Source organism: Protopterus annectens, chromosome 12.part0 (assembly GCF_019279795.1).
Source record: "Protopterus annectens isolate FY-2018-M chromosome 12.part0, PAN1.0, whole genome shotgun sequence".
NCBI lineage: Eukaryota > Metazoa > Chordata > Ceratodontiformes > Protopteridae > Protopterus > Protopterus annectens.
This window is the reverse complement of record NC_056746.1, coordinates 65,361,817-65,380,539: the sequence shown is the minus strand read 5'-3', so window position 1 is coordinate 65,380,539 and position 18,723 is coordinate 65,361,817.

The window sequence follows — 18,723 nt, the reverse complement described above, 5'->3', positions numbered from 1 at the left end:
GCCAACATGTAGCCTTAGAATAACATAGCAACACAGACCATCTGAGGACCACAGCAGATGTAGGGGTGCAATGATGGACATCTTGCTAAACAGGTCTACTTAGAGGTGTGAAGTCTATAACCCTGTGTGTGATATTACCTAACTCACACTAGAAATACAAATACATAGCAGCCACTGTGGTCAAAGCCTGTGACTGGACTACTAGAAGGACAAAGAGACACATATAAGGGGAAGGGGAACCATGGGTCAGACAAATGGAGAATGTGCACACCAGAATAAATTGTGCAGTAACATAGGTACCCTGCAGTGTAAGGAGTCAGTAAACATCACCCAGAACTACACAACACACACACCCACATAAGTGGAGGTCCTCAACAAAACAAAAACCTAAACAAAGGACACCTCAGAGGCAAAAGCACATGAGAACTCCACAAACCTCCACACCACAGACCATGCATAGTCCACACACCAGTGTCTCGCAACCACTAAGGCCTTGCCATAAACCCAACATATTACTCATAGGAGACTCCATTGTGAGACACTCAGATGTGCCTCTCACCAAGCTGAATAATGAGAAAGTCACGCTTACTTGTTTGTCAGGTGCCAGAATCTGCCATACCAAACATGCACTCAAGTCACTCCACAACAGGTACTGTTATGACTCTGTCCTAGCCCATGGTGGTGTGAATGACATCAGACGTACCTCCCTGGACTATAGGAAGACAGATATGATTGAACTTGCTGAATATCCCATGCATGTATGTCCCTAAGCTTAAGCAGCATTCTACCATCACCCAGAATGATGCCTCAATACAAACAGAAAATGTCTGACATTAACAATTGGCTTACTTTCTGGTGTCATCCCAGAGGGATCCACTGCCTGGGAGCCTGGGAACATATGATCAACAGACCATACTGCTTTGCTAGAGATGGCCTGCATCTGTCTCACCTAGCCTTCAGGCCTCTGGCAAAGGTCCTTGCCTCCCCCATAGTGCCTTTTTTTAGGGAAAGTCATGGAGTCCATATTACCAACATAAAACTCTCAACAAAATGCAGAATAAAAGTCATGCCACTAAACGCAAGGAGTCTAAACATGAAACTGCACTCATTGCAAACATGCTTAAGCCTGGAAGATGCCAACATGTGTGCAGTCATAGAAATCTGGGAAAAAGCTGCGGAAAGCAACCCATCCTTACCTGGTCACTCATCCTATCACACATCCAAACCCCAAAATGTGGCCAGCAAAGCCAAAGGAGGTGGAGTATAAATATATAGTAAACAGATACACACCTCTAGGCTGGTCAAACAGTCTGACACACATGGGGCACTCTGGGTGCAGATAACCATTGACAAGACCCCTATTCAAATTAGTGTCTATATTATAAGATCGACGGTTGAAAACATCAAACAGGATATGGTCAACACCATATGGTTGATGTCTTCAAACGTCAACCTTATAATAAGACAAAATAACGGGTTTAAGCAGGGGGGCAGCCCCCCCATGCCCCCCACAGCCCTGCTACTTAAATATACCAACTCCGAGACCACACTACATTGCAGTAAACAGAAATCATAATCATCCATTCATCATTCACATAAGACTGCACATACAACAGCTGGGGACATTACAGAGGTTCCCTACCAGGAAATACTAGGCCATCAAACATCTACCATATGCCTATAGCCTATAAGGCCAACCCACTACCCGGTGTCATACATACTCCTCAGGAGTGACCTCACTCTGGCATGCCAGGCAATTACAGACTCTACATTGCTGGGACTGCTGCATGAGTGCAAGTCATGGTCCACTCTGTTAACACACACACACACACACACACACACACACACACACACACACACACACACACACATACACACACACACAAACTTCCACCTGGTGAGTCACCTGGACTGGCCTTGTTGGTGGTTTGGATGTGTGCCCCACACAATCACTCTGTGGTGGAATGGTGGAATGGGAAGCATGTCCACATCAGGCAGGGTATCTACCTACACCTTTGCAGGCATAACCTAGTCAACTGGATAGTTAACAGCACATACACCCTTGGGATACCACCTGTGTCCCTTTTGGAAGGGGACTTCAGCTTCTGCCTTGCATACACATGGGCTAACATGTGGCCTAGGGATATGGGTGCTCAGGGCCCGTAGCCTAGTAACCTTGTATGGTACCAGAAATACCATTGATGGCCTGACTGATGTGACAGATTGTGTTGTTATGTGTCCATGCACATCATTGCCATCAACTGATGGCTGTTCCCTATGGGCAGTTTTACTGTACCATGTCATCCACCCTACATCTCACAAATAGGTAAGTACTCCTACAGGTGCATGTGGACATCCCTGGAACATCTGAACTACACAATAACTGAGAGCAGTGTATATGTGTTGTAGGGTGACCTCCTCATAGGTGTCTGGCATCTGCAGTACCCAGATGTTTGCAAAATGTGTACATGTGCCTGATTGATGCAGACCCCCTGCCAGACAAATGTGCATTTCTGGACATCAGTTGGACAATACATGATGGTTGTCCACATAGTTTGGGGAATGTGTCTGTGACATGCCAGACCCCTGGGGACACAGTAATGGTACATGAATATCTGGTACTGTATCCATTCCGTTACATTGTATGCTCAGTATGCATACACTGCTGCTGCGCCACAGCAAGCATCCTCCCACTACTAGTACCTATAACCTGTTGTCCTGCTGCAGGTGCTCACTAGGTATGCTAGGCATAGGTGTCAGGCAATCAGATACAGGTGTGGGGTACACATTCACCTAGCCAGAGTATCTCAGGAATGGTCAGGGAGACCTGGGCAATCTGTACTATAATCCTGTATGACATTGGCAGACTGAGAGAGGCTCAATGAGGATACTTGATGTGATATGCTAGCTATATCCACCAGTACATACTGTCAGTTTTACACCCCTGCACTGGCCCAGTCATCCAGGAGCCTCAATCCTCGCCACTACAACCAGTGAGGGATGTACACAATGGGAGGATGACAAGTGCATGCACAGTAAACTACAATTACCCTTCAGAGCACAAAGAGATCACAGTCAGTCTGGGTCTGGTTTCTCACTCTCTCTCCAGATCTCCAATAACACTCCCAACTGGCACTGCTATATGGTTAACATCTCAGCAGAGTGGTCAATCCAAAATATCTGTCACCCTCTCTGTCCAACCAGTAATTTGGGTCCCTGCCAAGTAGCTGACACACACACTTTGAGATTTGATTTATGAATCACACACACACACTCATGGAAAGGGCTGGAAGGCTGGCACAGGTTTACTAGCTATGGGCCCTTCTGGCCAGACTTTAAGGTAGTTCTGACTGTCACAATGCAGGTTTTTACCAGCTACTGTAAGGCCCTCATCAAAGGGTGACGAACCCTACTGTGTGATGTGCCCATTAGCAAAATGGTAAGTGTGACCAAGACCATGGCTATTGGAATGGGCTATACAATGTCACCGAATACATATGCAAGTATTCTAAGAGCTTACTTAGTTCTATACAGACCAGACACAATGACAAGGTTTATAGATATTTAATAATAACTAATAAAGGAACAAGACAATACTCAATCAATGAAGTCACTACATAGTTCAGACTCAAAAGGAATAATTTAAGACAACATTGTAAGACGGTCTGAAATAAATACAGCAAATATGTAAATTAATAGGTTCATGGGTTCATGGGACGATACTAGGCTATTGGCCTGGAGGTACTTATAAGCCTAGCCAAGATTTGCACCCATGCTCTTTCAAAGTTAGCACCTGTTTACCCTGTCGAGCTGGGACACAGGTGGGATCCCAGGGGTGTATTTTATGTTTCCCATACAGTCGTCCAGGTTGCTCTTAAATTGGGCTAAAGAGGTACTCTGCTAGACACGGAGAGGTAGTGTATTCCACAGATGGTGGGGTCTTTGGGACACCAATCTATCCCGCCAACAAGTACTAGTCATGTCACAGACCGGGATAAGGCCTTGCATGTGGGTTGTGCGAGTGGGGTTTTATCTTATGGATATGCAGCAACCCCATCAAGGCTGGGTCAGAAATGGCCAGGTATGCCGGACACAGGTCACCTATGATCAGTCTCCATGACACTGAGTAGAGGGACAGGGCTTTTAGCCTATCTGTATATGATGGGTGCTTGAGACCCTGGATTTTCCTGGTCAGGAACCTCTGTGGTCTCTCCAACTGCTGCATGTGCTTTGCAAGGTACATGCCAAAGGGGGCATTGTACTCGATAAAGGGTGTGATAAGGAAGCGATACAGTGGTGTTATGGCCTACTTGTTCCTGGATGACATACACTTATTTATGAGGTGGGCCATGTAGAAAGCCTTCCGTACAAGGGAGCCAACATGTTGGTCAAAAGTCAGGTTGCTATCAACCTGGGTGTCCAAGTCCCTCATGAACTATTGCATTCTTACTACATTGTTATTAATGCCATAATTAGTGGAGATTACATTTTCCCCAAAGGGGATAATAATGCATTTCTTGTCATCCAGTTTGCAGCCATTCTTCTGGCACCAGTCATTAGTTTGGGTGAGAGTCTCTTGGAAGATGTTCACATCACCAGGGGAATGTAAGATAGCACCCAGCTTGCAGTCATCTCCAAACATGGTCAGCCACAGACCATTGGTTTTGGCTTGCACATCAGGAAAGTATATACCAAACAGTAGAAGACCCCAAGACTGATCCTTGGGGTGCACCACTTATATGGGTCTACTACTATTAGTGGCTTTCCCTACTTTGACTGAGTGGGTTCTATCAGTGAGCCATTTAGCTACCCATCTGGTAACATACAGGTTGATGCCTAGCTGTTAAGGTGTATGTATTATGGCCAAGTGGGGAATAGTGTCAAAGGCTTTGGCTAGGTCAAGGTAGGCAGTGTTCACTGTCTTCCCCTCGTCCATGGCTTTGGTGACTGTTTCAAAGAAGTCAACCAAGTTTAACAGGCCTGATCTCCCTTTGACAATACCAAAATGTGTGGAGCCAAGCATTTGGAGGTTGCCAATGTCCCTGTTTATAAGGTCCATGATAATGCATTCCATGGCCTTGCAGATCAGGCTAGTTAGACTGATGGGCCTATAATTTCCTGAGTCAGTGGATGCTCCACCTTTGTGTAGAGGGATGACAGTGGCTGTCCTCCATTTAGCTGGGATGAAGCTGGTGCTCAGGCTTTGATTGAATAGAGCGTGTAATGGAACTGAGAGCTCATGTCTGAGTTCATGTAGGATACAGCCAGGGATGTTATCAGGTCCCATGGACACTTTATTTTTTGCCTTTGAGAGGGCATTAAGGACCTGCTCCATGATTTTGAGGGAGAGGGGGCAGGTACATTGGGATGTCCTGGTTTACTGATGGGGTGACAAGGAGGTGAGGCTTTCATTATACCTGTCTGCCAGCAATCTAGTTATATGTATGGCATTTGAGCATGTGATGTTATTCACCATCACTTCACAGATGATTTGGGTGTTGCCTTTGAGATTCAGGTCATATGGGAAGAAGGCCTTGTGATCGTCCTTGGTGGATGTGGCCAATTTGTACTCAAAGTTAGCCTTAAAGGATTACACCAGTGACCTTATGTGCTTGTTAATACAAAGGACAGATTGTTTCCAACTTACCACCTGCACCTTCTTGGCCCTAGACAGCAATTTCTACCTTATATTATAGAGTTTGTTCATTGTTGCTGTCCCCCAGACAAGTTTACTCTTCCTTGAGGGAGATGATTAGGTCCTGTCAGGTATTGCTGAGTCCATACAGCTATGTAGGTGCTCATATAGTTATTTTGTGTAGGCTCGGACATTATTGCTAGTTCCAACCGAAGTGACAGTGGCTATGAAGCTGCTTATACCTACACTGAGGAGATTGTAGTTATCTTTGGAAAAGTGTTTTCATTTGACCCTGATGGGGGGGTGGTCAGCGGAGATGGTGACTTCAAATGTGATCACTTTATGGCCAGATCTTACCAAGGAGGATGACACTGTAGGAGTGCTACAGTGCCTATTCATGTTGGTTAGGATCAGGTACAGGATATTTCCACCTGTCATAGTGGTGTTGACCAGCTGATCCAATGCATTGGCACTGACAAAGCTGAGGAAACCCTGGGCATTCCGGTTTGGGTAGAATAGTTCTTGCACTCTATGGTTGGGTAGTTAATGTCACCCAGGATCAGGGTGGAGGATTGAATCTTGATGGATTCCAGTAAGTCCAGATAGGTGGAGTGGGTGTCCTGAGTCATGGTTGGGGGTCTGTAGATAGCTATGATTTGAATAGGTGTTTTGTTAACAGTTAACTGCACTTGTAGTGTCTTTTGTGCTTCATACCATTTGACTAGCCTTGAGGTATGTATGTCTATACGAACTATTGACACTCCACCTCCTTTGGCTTTGTAGCCCACCATTTGGGGTCTGAATGTATGGTAGTATGAGTAAGCTGGCAAGCTTAGGGTGCTCTCCACAGCTTTGAACCAGGTTTCAGTGACTGCACAAATGTCAGCATCCTTCAGGGCAAGGAATGCTTGCAATGACTGCAGTTTCAAGCTAAGACTTGTAGCATTTAGAAGCATGACCTTTAAATGTCATTTTTAAGATGTTTTCATGCTGGTAATTTTGTGCTCATGACTTTGCCAAAAAAGGCACTATGGGGGAGGCAAGAGACTTTAACAGAAGCCTAAAGCCCAGGAGAGACAGATGAAGGCCATCTCTGGCAATACATCATGGTCTGTCAATCATGTACTGGCTTGTGACTGAGACAGCAAGAATTCTAGGTTCTTAACGTGACTGCATCTCTCACATATTCTGTTCCTAGAGGTGGTAGTAGTAGAGAGTTGTCTGTGTACATAAGGCAGTTGTTTCACTGTCTCAGGATGCCCATATCAACCACAGTAGTGGGGGAAACACAGGAAATTGTCCGTCCATGGTTATCAGAATCTGTGGAAGAGAGGTCAGAGATAGTAGAGTGGGTGCTATCTGAGGATAGTACCTATAGATGTGAGTATGGCTGGATAAAATCAATACAGTAGCTGCAGGCAAGGCCCTCACTCACACAGGAGTGCTGGTAATGGGAAAAATGCAACTGAGATACCTTGCAAAGGGTTAAGACAGCAAACAAGCACAAACCCACACACATGCTGGGTTTAAATACTTCAAACATGAAGGTAAAATAGGAACACTGGGACTGACCAATCAACCCTTTTCCCTGAGCTCATAGCTCAACACACTCTGCCACACCAGTTCCACATAATTCACTTACTCCCAGTACGTGCAGGCAGGCCCTGGCCAACACAAGATGGCATAGCAGGAAACACATACATCTCAGATACAGATGTGAATACAGCAATGCCTGTAACCAGACTATGCTAAATATATTTAAACTCTGTTTAGGTCAATGTAACACAGGTGAACAGATACACACTTACATATAATTTTAGCAAACAAGAGCAAACAGATTTAAACAGATTAACCAATTCACCAATGATAACGCTCAAAACTTGCCCTTTTTCAACAGCCTTCATTCACATAGGTTCTAACAGCACACTCCTGCCACTAGGGTACAGGGGAACTCTCTCCAAAAAAGATGGCCTGGATTAGTGCTCAAGTTATACAAACAAAGCTAAATTCAGCAGGCCAGGATGGAGTCTATGCTATAGGAAACAAGGCATACCAATGTCAGAAAGAAACAGTTCAAATAAGCAGTCACAATAAGCCTTTAACCAGCAATTGCCAGCTCAGAAGGACATAATCTACTCTCTCCTCCCACAACAATGTAGGCCACAAACCTTCTTAATGCAGAATAACTGGCCTGTTGGCAAAGTGCTTAAACCAGAACTAAGACAATATTACAATAACAGACACTAAGCTTTCAACCGGCAAAGCCCAACATAGAAGGATGTAAGCTACCTCTCCTGCCACAAGAGTGCAGACCACAAACCTTCTTAATGCAAAACAATTGCCCTGAAGCCCATGTGCATAAACCAAAAGGCTTAGAATAATAGTTACAATAACATCAGGCTACTAACAAATAAATGCAGCAGAATATGTGCAAGTGAGTCATTTTAAGAAAAGGCAGCAAAAGCAAATTTAAGTGATAAAGTAGGAAGAAACACAAATGCAGTAAAATGCTTTTTGTTTTAGGTTAAGTGGGAATGGATGACACATGATAATTTCAGGTTGAGAAACTAAGGGCCCAAATGATCTCTGTCTACTCAGTAGGATAAGATGAAGATATTGGACTGGGAGGAGTGTCCAAAATGAGATTTACAGTAGGGAAGGCCAACTCAAAAGCCAACAAATATAAGAACACAACACAGGGGGAACTCTTAAAATTCCAACAGAACAGAAAACTTAAAATCAAACAAATGTAATACTAGAATAAGATACAAAATAGAAGTGATCAAAGCTTAAATAAAGAGCTTCAAATTAACATTAAATGCAGAGATGGCTGATACTCAGAGCACTGCAGACCAAACAAACACTTCAGTTAACTACAGATATTACTAAATAAAAGAGCAACACTGTGTCCCAGCTCCTCCCAGTAATTAGCTGGTGCTATTCACATGTTGCAAAGGATTTCTTTGGTAACTGTTTTCAACTGACCCTAGCCAAGAACTCTCAACACTCCAACAGAACAAAAAACTTAAAACTGAACAAATGTAATAGTAAAATGAAATACAAAATAGAAGTGATCAAAGCTTAAATAAAGAGCTTCAAATCAACATTAAATGCAGAGATGACTGATACTCAGAGCAATGCAGACCACACAAACATCAGACAGATATACTATAGTCCCATCTATATGTAAATTATTTTACATTTGCCCAGTTCCTTAATGTTAGCAAGGCAAATGCAGATGAGTGGTTGTTGTCAGATACAAAGAGACATACAACATTCAAAGGTCTTTCAATTAGACAGGTCTGAAAGTAATAATCCACACTAATGCTGAGTTAGCTCAAATTACATCAGTGTTTGTCACCCGCCTTCCTTTCACAGGCTAACAGCAACTAACATACTTCTCTGCATCAGCTGTACTTATCTGTCTGATGTTTGTGTAGAAATGGAAGTCATAACACAGTTAAACACTTTTACATTTTCAACCTAGTAATTATTTAGGTTTCAATACAATTCAAAAACTGTAGCTGTAGACATTTATGTCTGCTTGCTGCACTGATACTGAGATAAGACATTTGTAAAACATGCTCAGCTTATTTACTTGAAGTTTTTCTACTTATGTGTGTATGTTTGAGGCTTCCAGCTTCTACTATTAAAACATTCCCCGAGATTCAGCAAGCAGCCATGCAGGAATATGTTATTTCTGCATGGCAGGGACCATTCCTTTGCAGCACGGCAGCACACCATGCATATGTATGAAGGTGCACTGCCGTGCTGTAAAACGGATATGGTTTTGTGTACAAGTGCAGAGGGTGTGTCTGAGAGCAGAGCTCTCACAATATGCATGCCTCCTGCACATGAGCAAGAATGCCCATAACACCTCAAACCCATCAGGGTAAGAAATCTTGACAAAGCCATAAGGTACCAAGTCATAAAGTTGATAGAATAACAGGTTTAGCATAAGCACATAGCGCACACCTCCCAACCTGTCAGAGTAAGGAATCTGGACAAAGTCATAAGGGACAATCGTCCCACAAAGCATAAAATTGATAGAATAACAGGTTTAGCATTAGCCGTGATATTCTGAAAGGTACAAATAAAAAAACACAACAAATAATTTGTTTTATAAATGCGATAAAGTTTAAGCATAGCTGCATGGGTGTGCCTGTTGCTTAGTTACACTTAGTCCAGCTTAAACAGCACAAGAAGTTAAATAGCAAGAGACATCTAACTTAAGCAGTGCTGCAATAGTGTAGTGGTTAGAACGTATGCTTGGCAAGGAGCTGTACCTGGTTGGATCTCCACTGTAACCAATTTGCATCTTACATGTGAAAGCAGTACAGAAACATTTTTCTTATAATTAGATATGAAATAACATATATTTGTTAACCAGAGTACTGTAGTAGGTCCAGATGTGAGGTGTCAGTGTAATCAAGTTGTGAAACCCCCATATAAACACAAGTGCTCCATACAGTATAGCCACACATGTATAAATGGAATGAAAACAATTGGAGGATGTCAGGGACAGTAAACAGATTGATAATATGCAATGAATGATGAATCAATCCCATACAGCAGATAGTCTATAAAATAAAAAATAACCAATGTTAAGCACTGCACAGCTCTACAATATGACTGCTAAGCAATGAGTACCCCAGCTAAGTAGATTTGCCTATTGGTAAGCAATGCTGAACCTGCCCCTTTTAAAACTGCCAACCTTAGCTAAGCAGGTTTGCCCGTAGCTTAGCTTAGCTCAGCATATTCAAAACCATCCAATCACGGCAAAGGGTGGGAAATTGGCCATATTTAAACCCCGCAGGTGGGAATGTAGCTCATAACTGTTTGCAGCTTCCCAGTGTAGGCAGTATGGCACGAGTTGGTGAGGGCATGCATTTCCGTGAGCAGTACAGGAGTCCAAGGTCATGGTAGGATTCCTGGTAAAGAACCATGACAAGAGACTGCTGCAGGGCCAGTACCAGGGCTCCAAATATAAAGCAGAAGCCTGGGACCATCTCACCTGTGATTTCACCAGTGCCACTAGTATCCCCCGGACTGCTGAGCAGGTCCAGCACCACTATGCCGACTTGAAGCAGAGAAAGAGGGAGTTCTTGGACCAGTGGGTCCAAGAAGCAAGGCAGAGGGGTGATGTCCCAGCAGTGTGTAAGTATTCATATCAATAACTATTTACCAAAGTCCAGCCTATGTATTTGATGGATAGTTATGCCTAAATATTTCTCTATTTTCTTTACAGCTGCAGCGGACTAGGCTGTGAATCAGGAAGCCCATGCCAGTAGTTTGCAAAGGCTGCATCGCGAGGCTGGTGAGTAATAATCCTGCTTGTAGTAGTCATACCAAATAAATATAAAGTAGTAGAAATTCACCTGGCAGTATAAAAACTGTGTATGGGTTATACTGAATAAACCAGACAATATGACAGTAATAGTCCCATATAGTTGATATTTCAATAAAACCGTAACTGTCTGGCAATAAAGTTATAAATCCTGGACTGATTATGTTTACTCTGCTATTGTATGGTATTCAGTGTTGCAGTCTCTGAATAGTAATGTGTTAACCACTGTTAACCACACTGCGCTACATAAAAAATATGTCTACGAATGTCTGTATAAGACTGTTGTAAGTGTAAGGTCTGATTGTACAACCAAGAGATACTTAGACATAAAACACTGAAAGAACAGAGAGCAGTTTCTAAATAACTCACTCTGATGAAACTAAAATTGTATTTTTAGCAAAGACAGCCATGGTTCACATCCTGGGAGTGGTAATAGTAAACTGTATGCATAATCATACCTCTCAACTGTACAGAGTTTTGCAGAACGCCTAGATAATTGGCTCATATTTTTGACCTGTTCCTCTGTCTCCCTGGCAAATCACTAGGATGATCCCAGAATTGTAGTCAATAAATAATGACATACATTTGATTTTCAGACCTCAAATCCTGCAGAAAATATATATTAAAACAAATCCTGTTACTCTAGCAACTCTCCAAGTTTATCAGAGCAATATTAAAAATATGTTCCTATTTGTACCCCCATGTTGTCAAGCTTTGTCTAGAGTGTGTGCATTAAGAGATTGAAAGGTATGTGCATAATATTAACTAGGAATCTGGGAATACATGTAGAAACAGTCAGATAGTGTTAACAAACATTCCCTCCATAGGTCTACCGGGTAAGATAAGTAGAAGTTAGCTATAAGACAGTTGAAGTATACACTGTGTACAAACCAAGGCCATAGGGTATAGTACTAATACCTGTAGAGTAATTATTAGAGCAATGATCATTAAAATTGTGAGTACTGCAAGGATATCTAAGTTTTTAATTGACATCTCTTTCTCCCCCCCACCATATCTGCAACACTAATCTAAGCACACAAATCAATGGGTATGTTTAGACCAAACCTACTGTTGGGACATATGTCCTATTGTTCAATAAATATTGAAGTGTGTTTCTATTAATGCTCCAAGTCCATGCACACTGATGTCCCATTCTCCAGGCTGAACAAGGAGAAATTTACAGTCAGCTGCCTGTCGGGTGCCAGGATCCACCACATAACGCAGCCACTCAAGTCACTCCACAAAAAGTACAAATATGACTCTGTCATTGTCCATGTTGGAGTGAATTATTTGAGACATACCTCTCTGGACTACATGAAAAGAGACATGGAAGAGCTCTCGGATCATGTGGCCCAGGCAGGTATGACCCTAGCCCTGAGGGGACTATATCACATTATCGAAATTCCAAAATATCGAACACCATAAGCTTTACCTTGGAATCTCAAAATGTGATATACTTGAATGCTCAGTACAGCAAATTTTTTCCAAGGGAAAAAATTCACTGTTCCGAGAAAACACACACACAGCAGAAGCACACCAAAATACATAATCCACACATACACACTTCACAAAACCCTACAGTAAACCATACATACACTACTAGCTATCCACTTACCTTACCCCGACCCTAACCCTAAGGTCCCTAACTAATGCACGCTCACCTTACCTGCTCCCTAGCCCTAAGGTCCCTAACTATCGCATACTCACCTTACCTGCTCCCTAACCCTAAGGTCCCTAACTACCGCACACTCACCTTACTCGCTCCCTAACCCTAAGGTCCCTAACTATCACACACTCACCTTACCCGCTCCCTTTCCCTAAGGTCCCGAACTATCACACACTCACCTTACCTTGATCTGTTCACACACTTATCTTAACCCAGTCTGTCACCTTCGCACCACAGTCGAAGAAATAGCGAAGCCACAGAAACGGCCCACTGAATACTTTCCCCAGGAAAATATTCGGTGTTCTGCAGCTTCGCTATTTCAAGTGTTCACTGAATAGGGGTCGATATTAGAACATTCCATGTTTTAACACTTCGATGTTTTACTATAGACCTGCCCTGAGTAGCATCCTGCCTTCACCCTGAATGATACTACAGTATAAGGACAAAATGATTGACTTCAACAATTGGCTAAGCTTCTGGTGTCATTCAAAGGGGATCCAGTATCTGTCTGCCTGGGACAACATGATCGAAAACCATGATGCTTTTCCAGAGATGGTCTGCACCTGTAACCCCTGGGATTCAGGTTACTGGCTAAAACTCTTGCCACTCCTATAGTGCCTTTTTTAGGCAAGGTTCAAAGGAAAAAAACACCAGGGTAACAGATACAAGCATGCAAAATCTGAAAGTAATGCTACTCAATGCTAGATGTCTAAATCTCACAATGCACTCTCTCGAGGCATTCCTAAAAATGGAGAACATTGATATCTGTGCAGTAACTGAGACCTGGATCAAGGGTCCAGAGAGCACCCCTGCAATACCAGGCTACAACCCTTACCACACTTTTCAGCTGGCAAACCAAGACCGAAACACTAAAGGTGGAGGAGTGTCCATATTTACCAAGGATATTCACACCTCCAGGCTAGTTGCCCAACAAAATGCATCTGAAATTCTCTGGGTGCAACTAACACTAGGTAAGACTGCAATCCAAATTGTAGCTTGCTACAGATCCCCCACCATGCCCCAAGATTCTCTCTACACCTTTCTAAACATACTGGAAAATATTAAGATACAACCAAACACCCTAATACTGGGTGATTTTAACTACCCTGTCATTAACTGGGAAAACTACTCAGGTACAAACACCTTTTCCCAATGGTTCTTGGAATTCATAAATTCCAATGCCCTGGATAAGCTAATCCTTTGTCCCATCTGGGGCTCCAATATCCTAGACCTCGTCATTACCATCATGGGAGATAGATGTTCCACTCCAGTGGTTACCCCCTCATTGGTCACATATGACCATAAGCAAATCACCCTTGGCATCCACATCCCACCCCCACCCCTCCAGTATGGGAACCTCCATAAAAAACTTCTCCAAAGCCAACTTCATACTACTCAAGTCAGAAGTGACAAACTTCATGACACCCATGCAGACGGGAGCTAAAAGTTCGACTGCTGAATCCTACACTAAGGCACTGTACAAGCACATCCACTTGTGCATGAATCATGCTATGCCAAATAGAACCAAAAAAACACTCCCCTCCAAAAAAAGCAAGCCAATCTGGTGGTCTCCTGCCATATAAAACTATACAACAGAAGGAAGAAACTGCTGCAGAAAAGAGGAAAATCTCAGGATGCAAAAAAAACTCCCTTACCAGCCTCAGTAAGAAACTGAGATCCCTCATAAAATCTTCCAAAGCTATTTGCAAAAATAAAATTGCCAAAGATTCAAATCACAACCACAAGGCATTCTATAGTTATGTCAAGAATCTAAATGACAATGCTCAGATCTGCTCTGAGCTACAAAAGAATGGCATTAAATATACTGATCCCAAGGATATTGCCAATATATTGGCAGATTGATTTTAGTGCAAACTTAACCCCGCTCTCACCCCCTAAAAGGCCCATCTCAATACAAAAGATTGCCCAATTCCGGTAACCACGGCCACACAGGTAGAAACCGCACTCTCCAAAGCTAAGAATACAGCATCCATGGGACCAGATGGCATCCTGGGCAGTGTACTACATGAACTGCAAAATTAACTGGCACCTCAACTAAGTGTCATGTTTAATCATAGCCTCACCTCAGGCTTCGTGCCCACTGAGTGGCACACAGTTACAGTTATCCCACTCCACAAGGGGGGATCCACCTTGGATCTTGGGAACTACCATCCCATCAGTCTGACAAGCCTGATCTGCAAGGGCATGGAACACATTATCATGGAACTTATAAACAATGACATTGGCAACCTTCAAACACTGGACTCCACCCATCTGATTGGCTTCTTTGAATCAGTCTCCAGAGCTGTGGACAAGGGTAAGGCGGTCCACACAGCCTATCTGGACCTTGCCAAGGCCTTCAACACCATCTCCCACTCTGAAATCATAGATAAACTTACTAAGCTGGGCATAAATCCCTATGTCACTCAGGTTGCCAACTGGCTTACTGACAGAACCCAGACTGTAAAAGTAGCCGACTCCAAATCCATCTCTAGACAAGTGACAAGTGGAGTACCTCAGGGTTCAGTCCTGGGACCGCTCTTGTTTGGCATCTACTTTTCTGAAGTACAGGCCAACACTAAGGGACTCAGGCTAACAAGGTTTGCAGATGACTGTAAACTGGGAGCCATTACTGAATCCCCAAATGATGTGGATATTCTACAAAAGGACCTTACAGAAACAGATGCTTGGCACCAGAGCCATGGGGAAAAAACATGTACCCATGAATTATCACATAGGTGGCAGTGCACTAAACACTGAAAGTGTGATGAGAGACATAGAGACACAGGTGGACAGTGGTCTCACCTTTGATAACCACATTGCCACAACAGTCAGGAAATCCTTCTATGTGGCACACCTCATCACTAAAGGCTTTTCATCCAGCTGTTGCTGTAGAAGAAATGGACAGCTATGGACCTTCCCTACACCCATCCTGCACATCCCTAGCTACTTTCCCTATTGCCTTTCCTTCTGCATTCCCCCTTTTTTATTACTTTCTTATCACCCTTTCTTCTTTTCTTTCAAAGAAATTAGTGCGGCGGTAAACAGGAGTAAGTCCTTTTAAGCAGTAGTAAGTGGGATTAAGCTTGTTTGTCAGCACTAAGCAATGCCTACACAATCTAAGCACTTTTGTCTGACTATCTGTAAGCATATTTAACTGGAAGTTAGCATTGCTTACCATCACGCAAACCCACACAAACCAGCTTACAACTGCTTAAAAGTGCCGTAATCACTCTGTATCCAACAGACTTTATTCTGCCCAGCAACAAAATAATCAGCCCCTGCAAGTCTCAAAACCCAGCACCATGCACATCTTAGCTACAGCAAATTACCATTAAGCCATCTGAGCTGTAGATATGGGTGATGTTTTTTCGTACATATCATGCAGCATACAGCACAGTCAGGAAAATGTATATGTATGTATATATATATATATATATATATATATATATATATATATATATATTATATATATGTTTGTGTGTGTGTGTGTGTGTGTGTGTATATATATATATATATATATATATATATATATATATATATATATATATATATATATATATATATATATATTTATGGTTCCACTTCATATCGTCGAAATATAATTTCACTGAATTTCAAAACATCGAGACCAAATCGTTGAAAGCTCAAATTGTTGAAAACTCATGACATCGAATCTCAAATCATTGAAAACTATAAAGCAACTAGAAATAACATCCCACTGAGTTTTTACTATGTTTATGCAGGGAGGCAAGCCCCTCTGCACCCCCCATGTGGGGGCTCCACCCCCCTGTACATTAAATATACCAATTCCAAGGTTGCACTACAGTGGGGGAAAAGGTAATTTCCTAACCCCACTGTAGTGCGACCTTGGAGTTGTTATATTTAATTTATGGGGGGTGTGTAGGGGGGCTTTCTCCGCTGCATAAACATAGTAAACAATGTCTGGGATGTTATTTCTAGTTGCTTTATAGTTTTAAATGATTTGAGATTCGATGTTATGAGTTTTTGACGATTTGAGCTTTCGACAATTTGGTCTCGATGTTTTGAAATTTGATGAAAGGATATTTTGACGATATGAAGTGGAACTATATATATATATATATATATATATATATATATATATATATATATATATATATATATATATGGTTCTACCTGACATAAACGAAACCCCAAAACACCGACAACGCAATCACCGACACCACATAACCGACAATACAAAAACACGAAACCCCACATGCCCGACAACGAAATAACTGACGGTACACAAACACGAAACCTCATACACTGCACACACCACAATCACAACAATCAACAAACAAAACCACATACACAACACAAGCACACCAAAATCCCTACAAACCCACACATACACAACTACCTACAACCCTAAGAACCCTAACCCTAAGGTCCGTCACTACCACACTTACCTGATTCGCTCCTAACCCTAACTCACTTATCCGCCCCTAACCCAAACACAATCACTACCGCACTTACCTGACCCGCTCCTAACCTAACTCACTTATCCGCCCTAACCCAAACACAATCACTACCGCACAATTTCATTCAGCCTTACCTGCACATTGACGTTCTTATGAGCCGTCGACTTTAACTACTGTCGGCATTTTCAGATTTCACGCTTCTGAGGCTTCAAAATTTTCTGTTGGTGTTCTCAGCTGTCGGTGAACTCAGTTAGAACCATATATATATATATATATATATATATATATATATATATATATATATATATAGTGCATTTGGACATCGGATCCACACACTGCATCTCTCACTGCAAAACATCTGATCAAAGGCACTGGAAATGGGGGTGAAGGAGCCCAAAATAGGGATCTCTTGTAATTATTGCCAGTATCCTTTCCTCCACAGATGAACTGTTCTGCCTTGCAAGAAAATAACCAGCACTTGCAAGTCTTGAAAACAGGACCATGCACAACATAGTTACAACAAGTTACCAGTAAGCCCTCTCAGCTGAAAGATGTTGGGATGATTTCTCTAACAAATCATACAGAACAGTCTACCATAGGGAATGTACAATGTGGAAGCACTAAAATTTCTAATGATACATTTACATACACACACTCACACACACACACACACACACACACACACACACATATATATATATATATATATTTATATATATATATATATATATATATATATATATATATATATATAAATATATAAATACCTATAAATATATAAATACCTATAAATATATATATATATAAAGAGAGTATATATAGAGGGTACACATCATATCAAACAGCCATTATTCCTACAGTTGCCACCTTTTCAAATGGCCACTGTCTGATTCTGTCCTACAAATAAAAATTATTGCATGAAACCTATACCCACACACAATGCAAAGGACATGACACCACACACAGTTTACATACATAGAAATGTTTATTTGTCTACTATTTCAGTTGTTTATGCCATGTCTTATACCATTTAGGTGTATGAAATACAGAACTGATTAATGCAACTCTCAAAGAAAACATATGATACAGTAATCTGCAAAACATAACAACCTTTGCTGTCTAGGCTAAAGCCTTCAAGTAGTACAACAGTAAAAAACACACTTTCCTTGAAGATAAGAATCAATCAACACTTAATTACAGATGTAGTTCAACAGCTTCTAATTACACTCTGTACTCAACCCCTAGTGGGAAAACTGTTAGTTCTCACAATGTAAATGTACCTGTTACATAACAATGCTTAACTTAAAATGTGACTATCACACTGACAAACAGAACTGTGTGTAAGACAGTAAACTCTTGCCCACCACTGTTCCCATGGTGAAACGTATGAAAATGTATAACCATATACCTTACTGCTTCTCATTACTGATATCCCTCACATGTTGTAACAGCCTAGGTTAAAAACATTTAATACTCCTCCATCATAAAATGTCTTACAAGGTTGTATAACAGTGTTCTCCATACACTCACCTCCAAACTGTACAGGGTCACACAAGTTTTGTGCAGCTGTAGCCCTCAAATATATAAGGACTATACCTCACAAGTTGTGTGGGAGTCTACAACATCACTG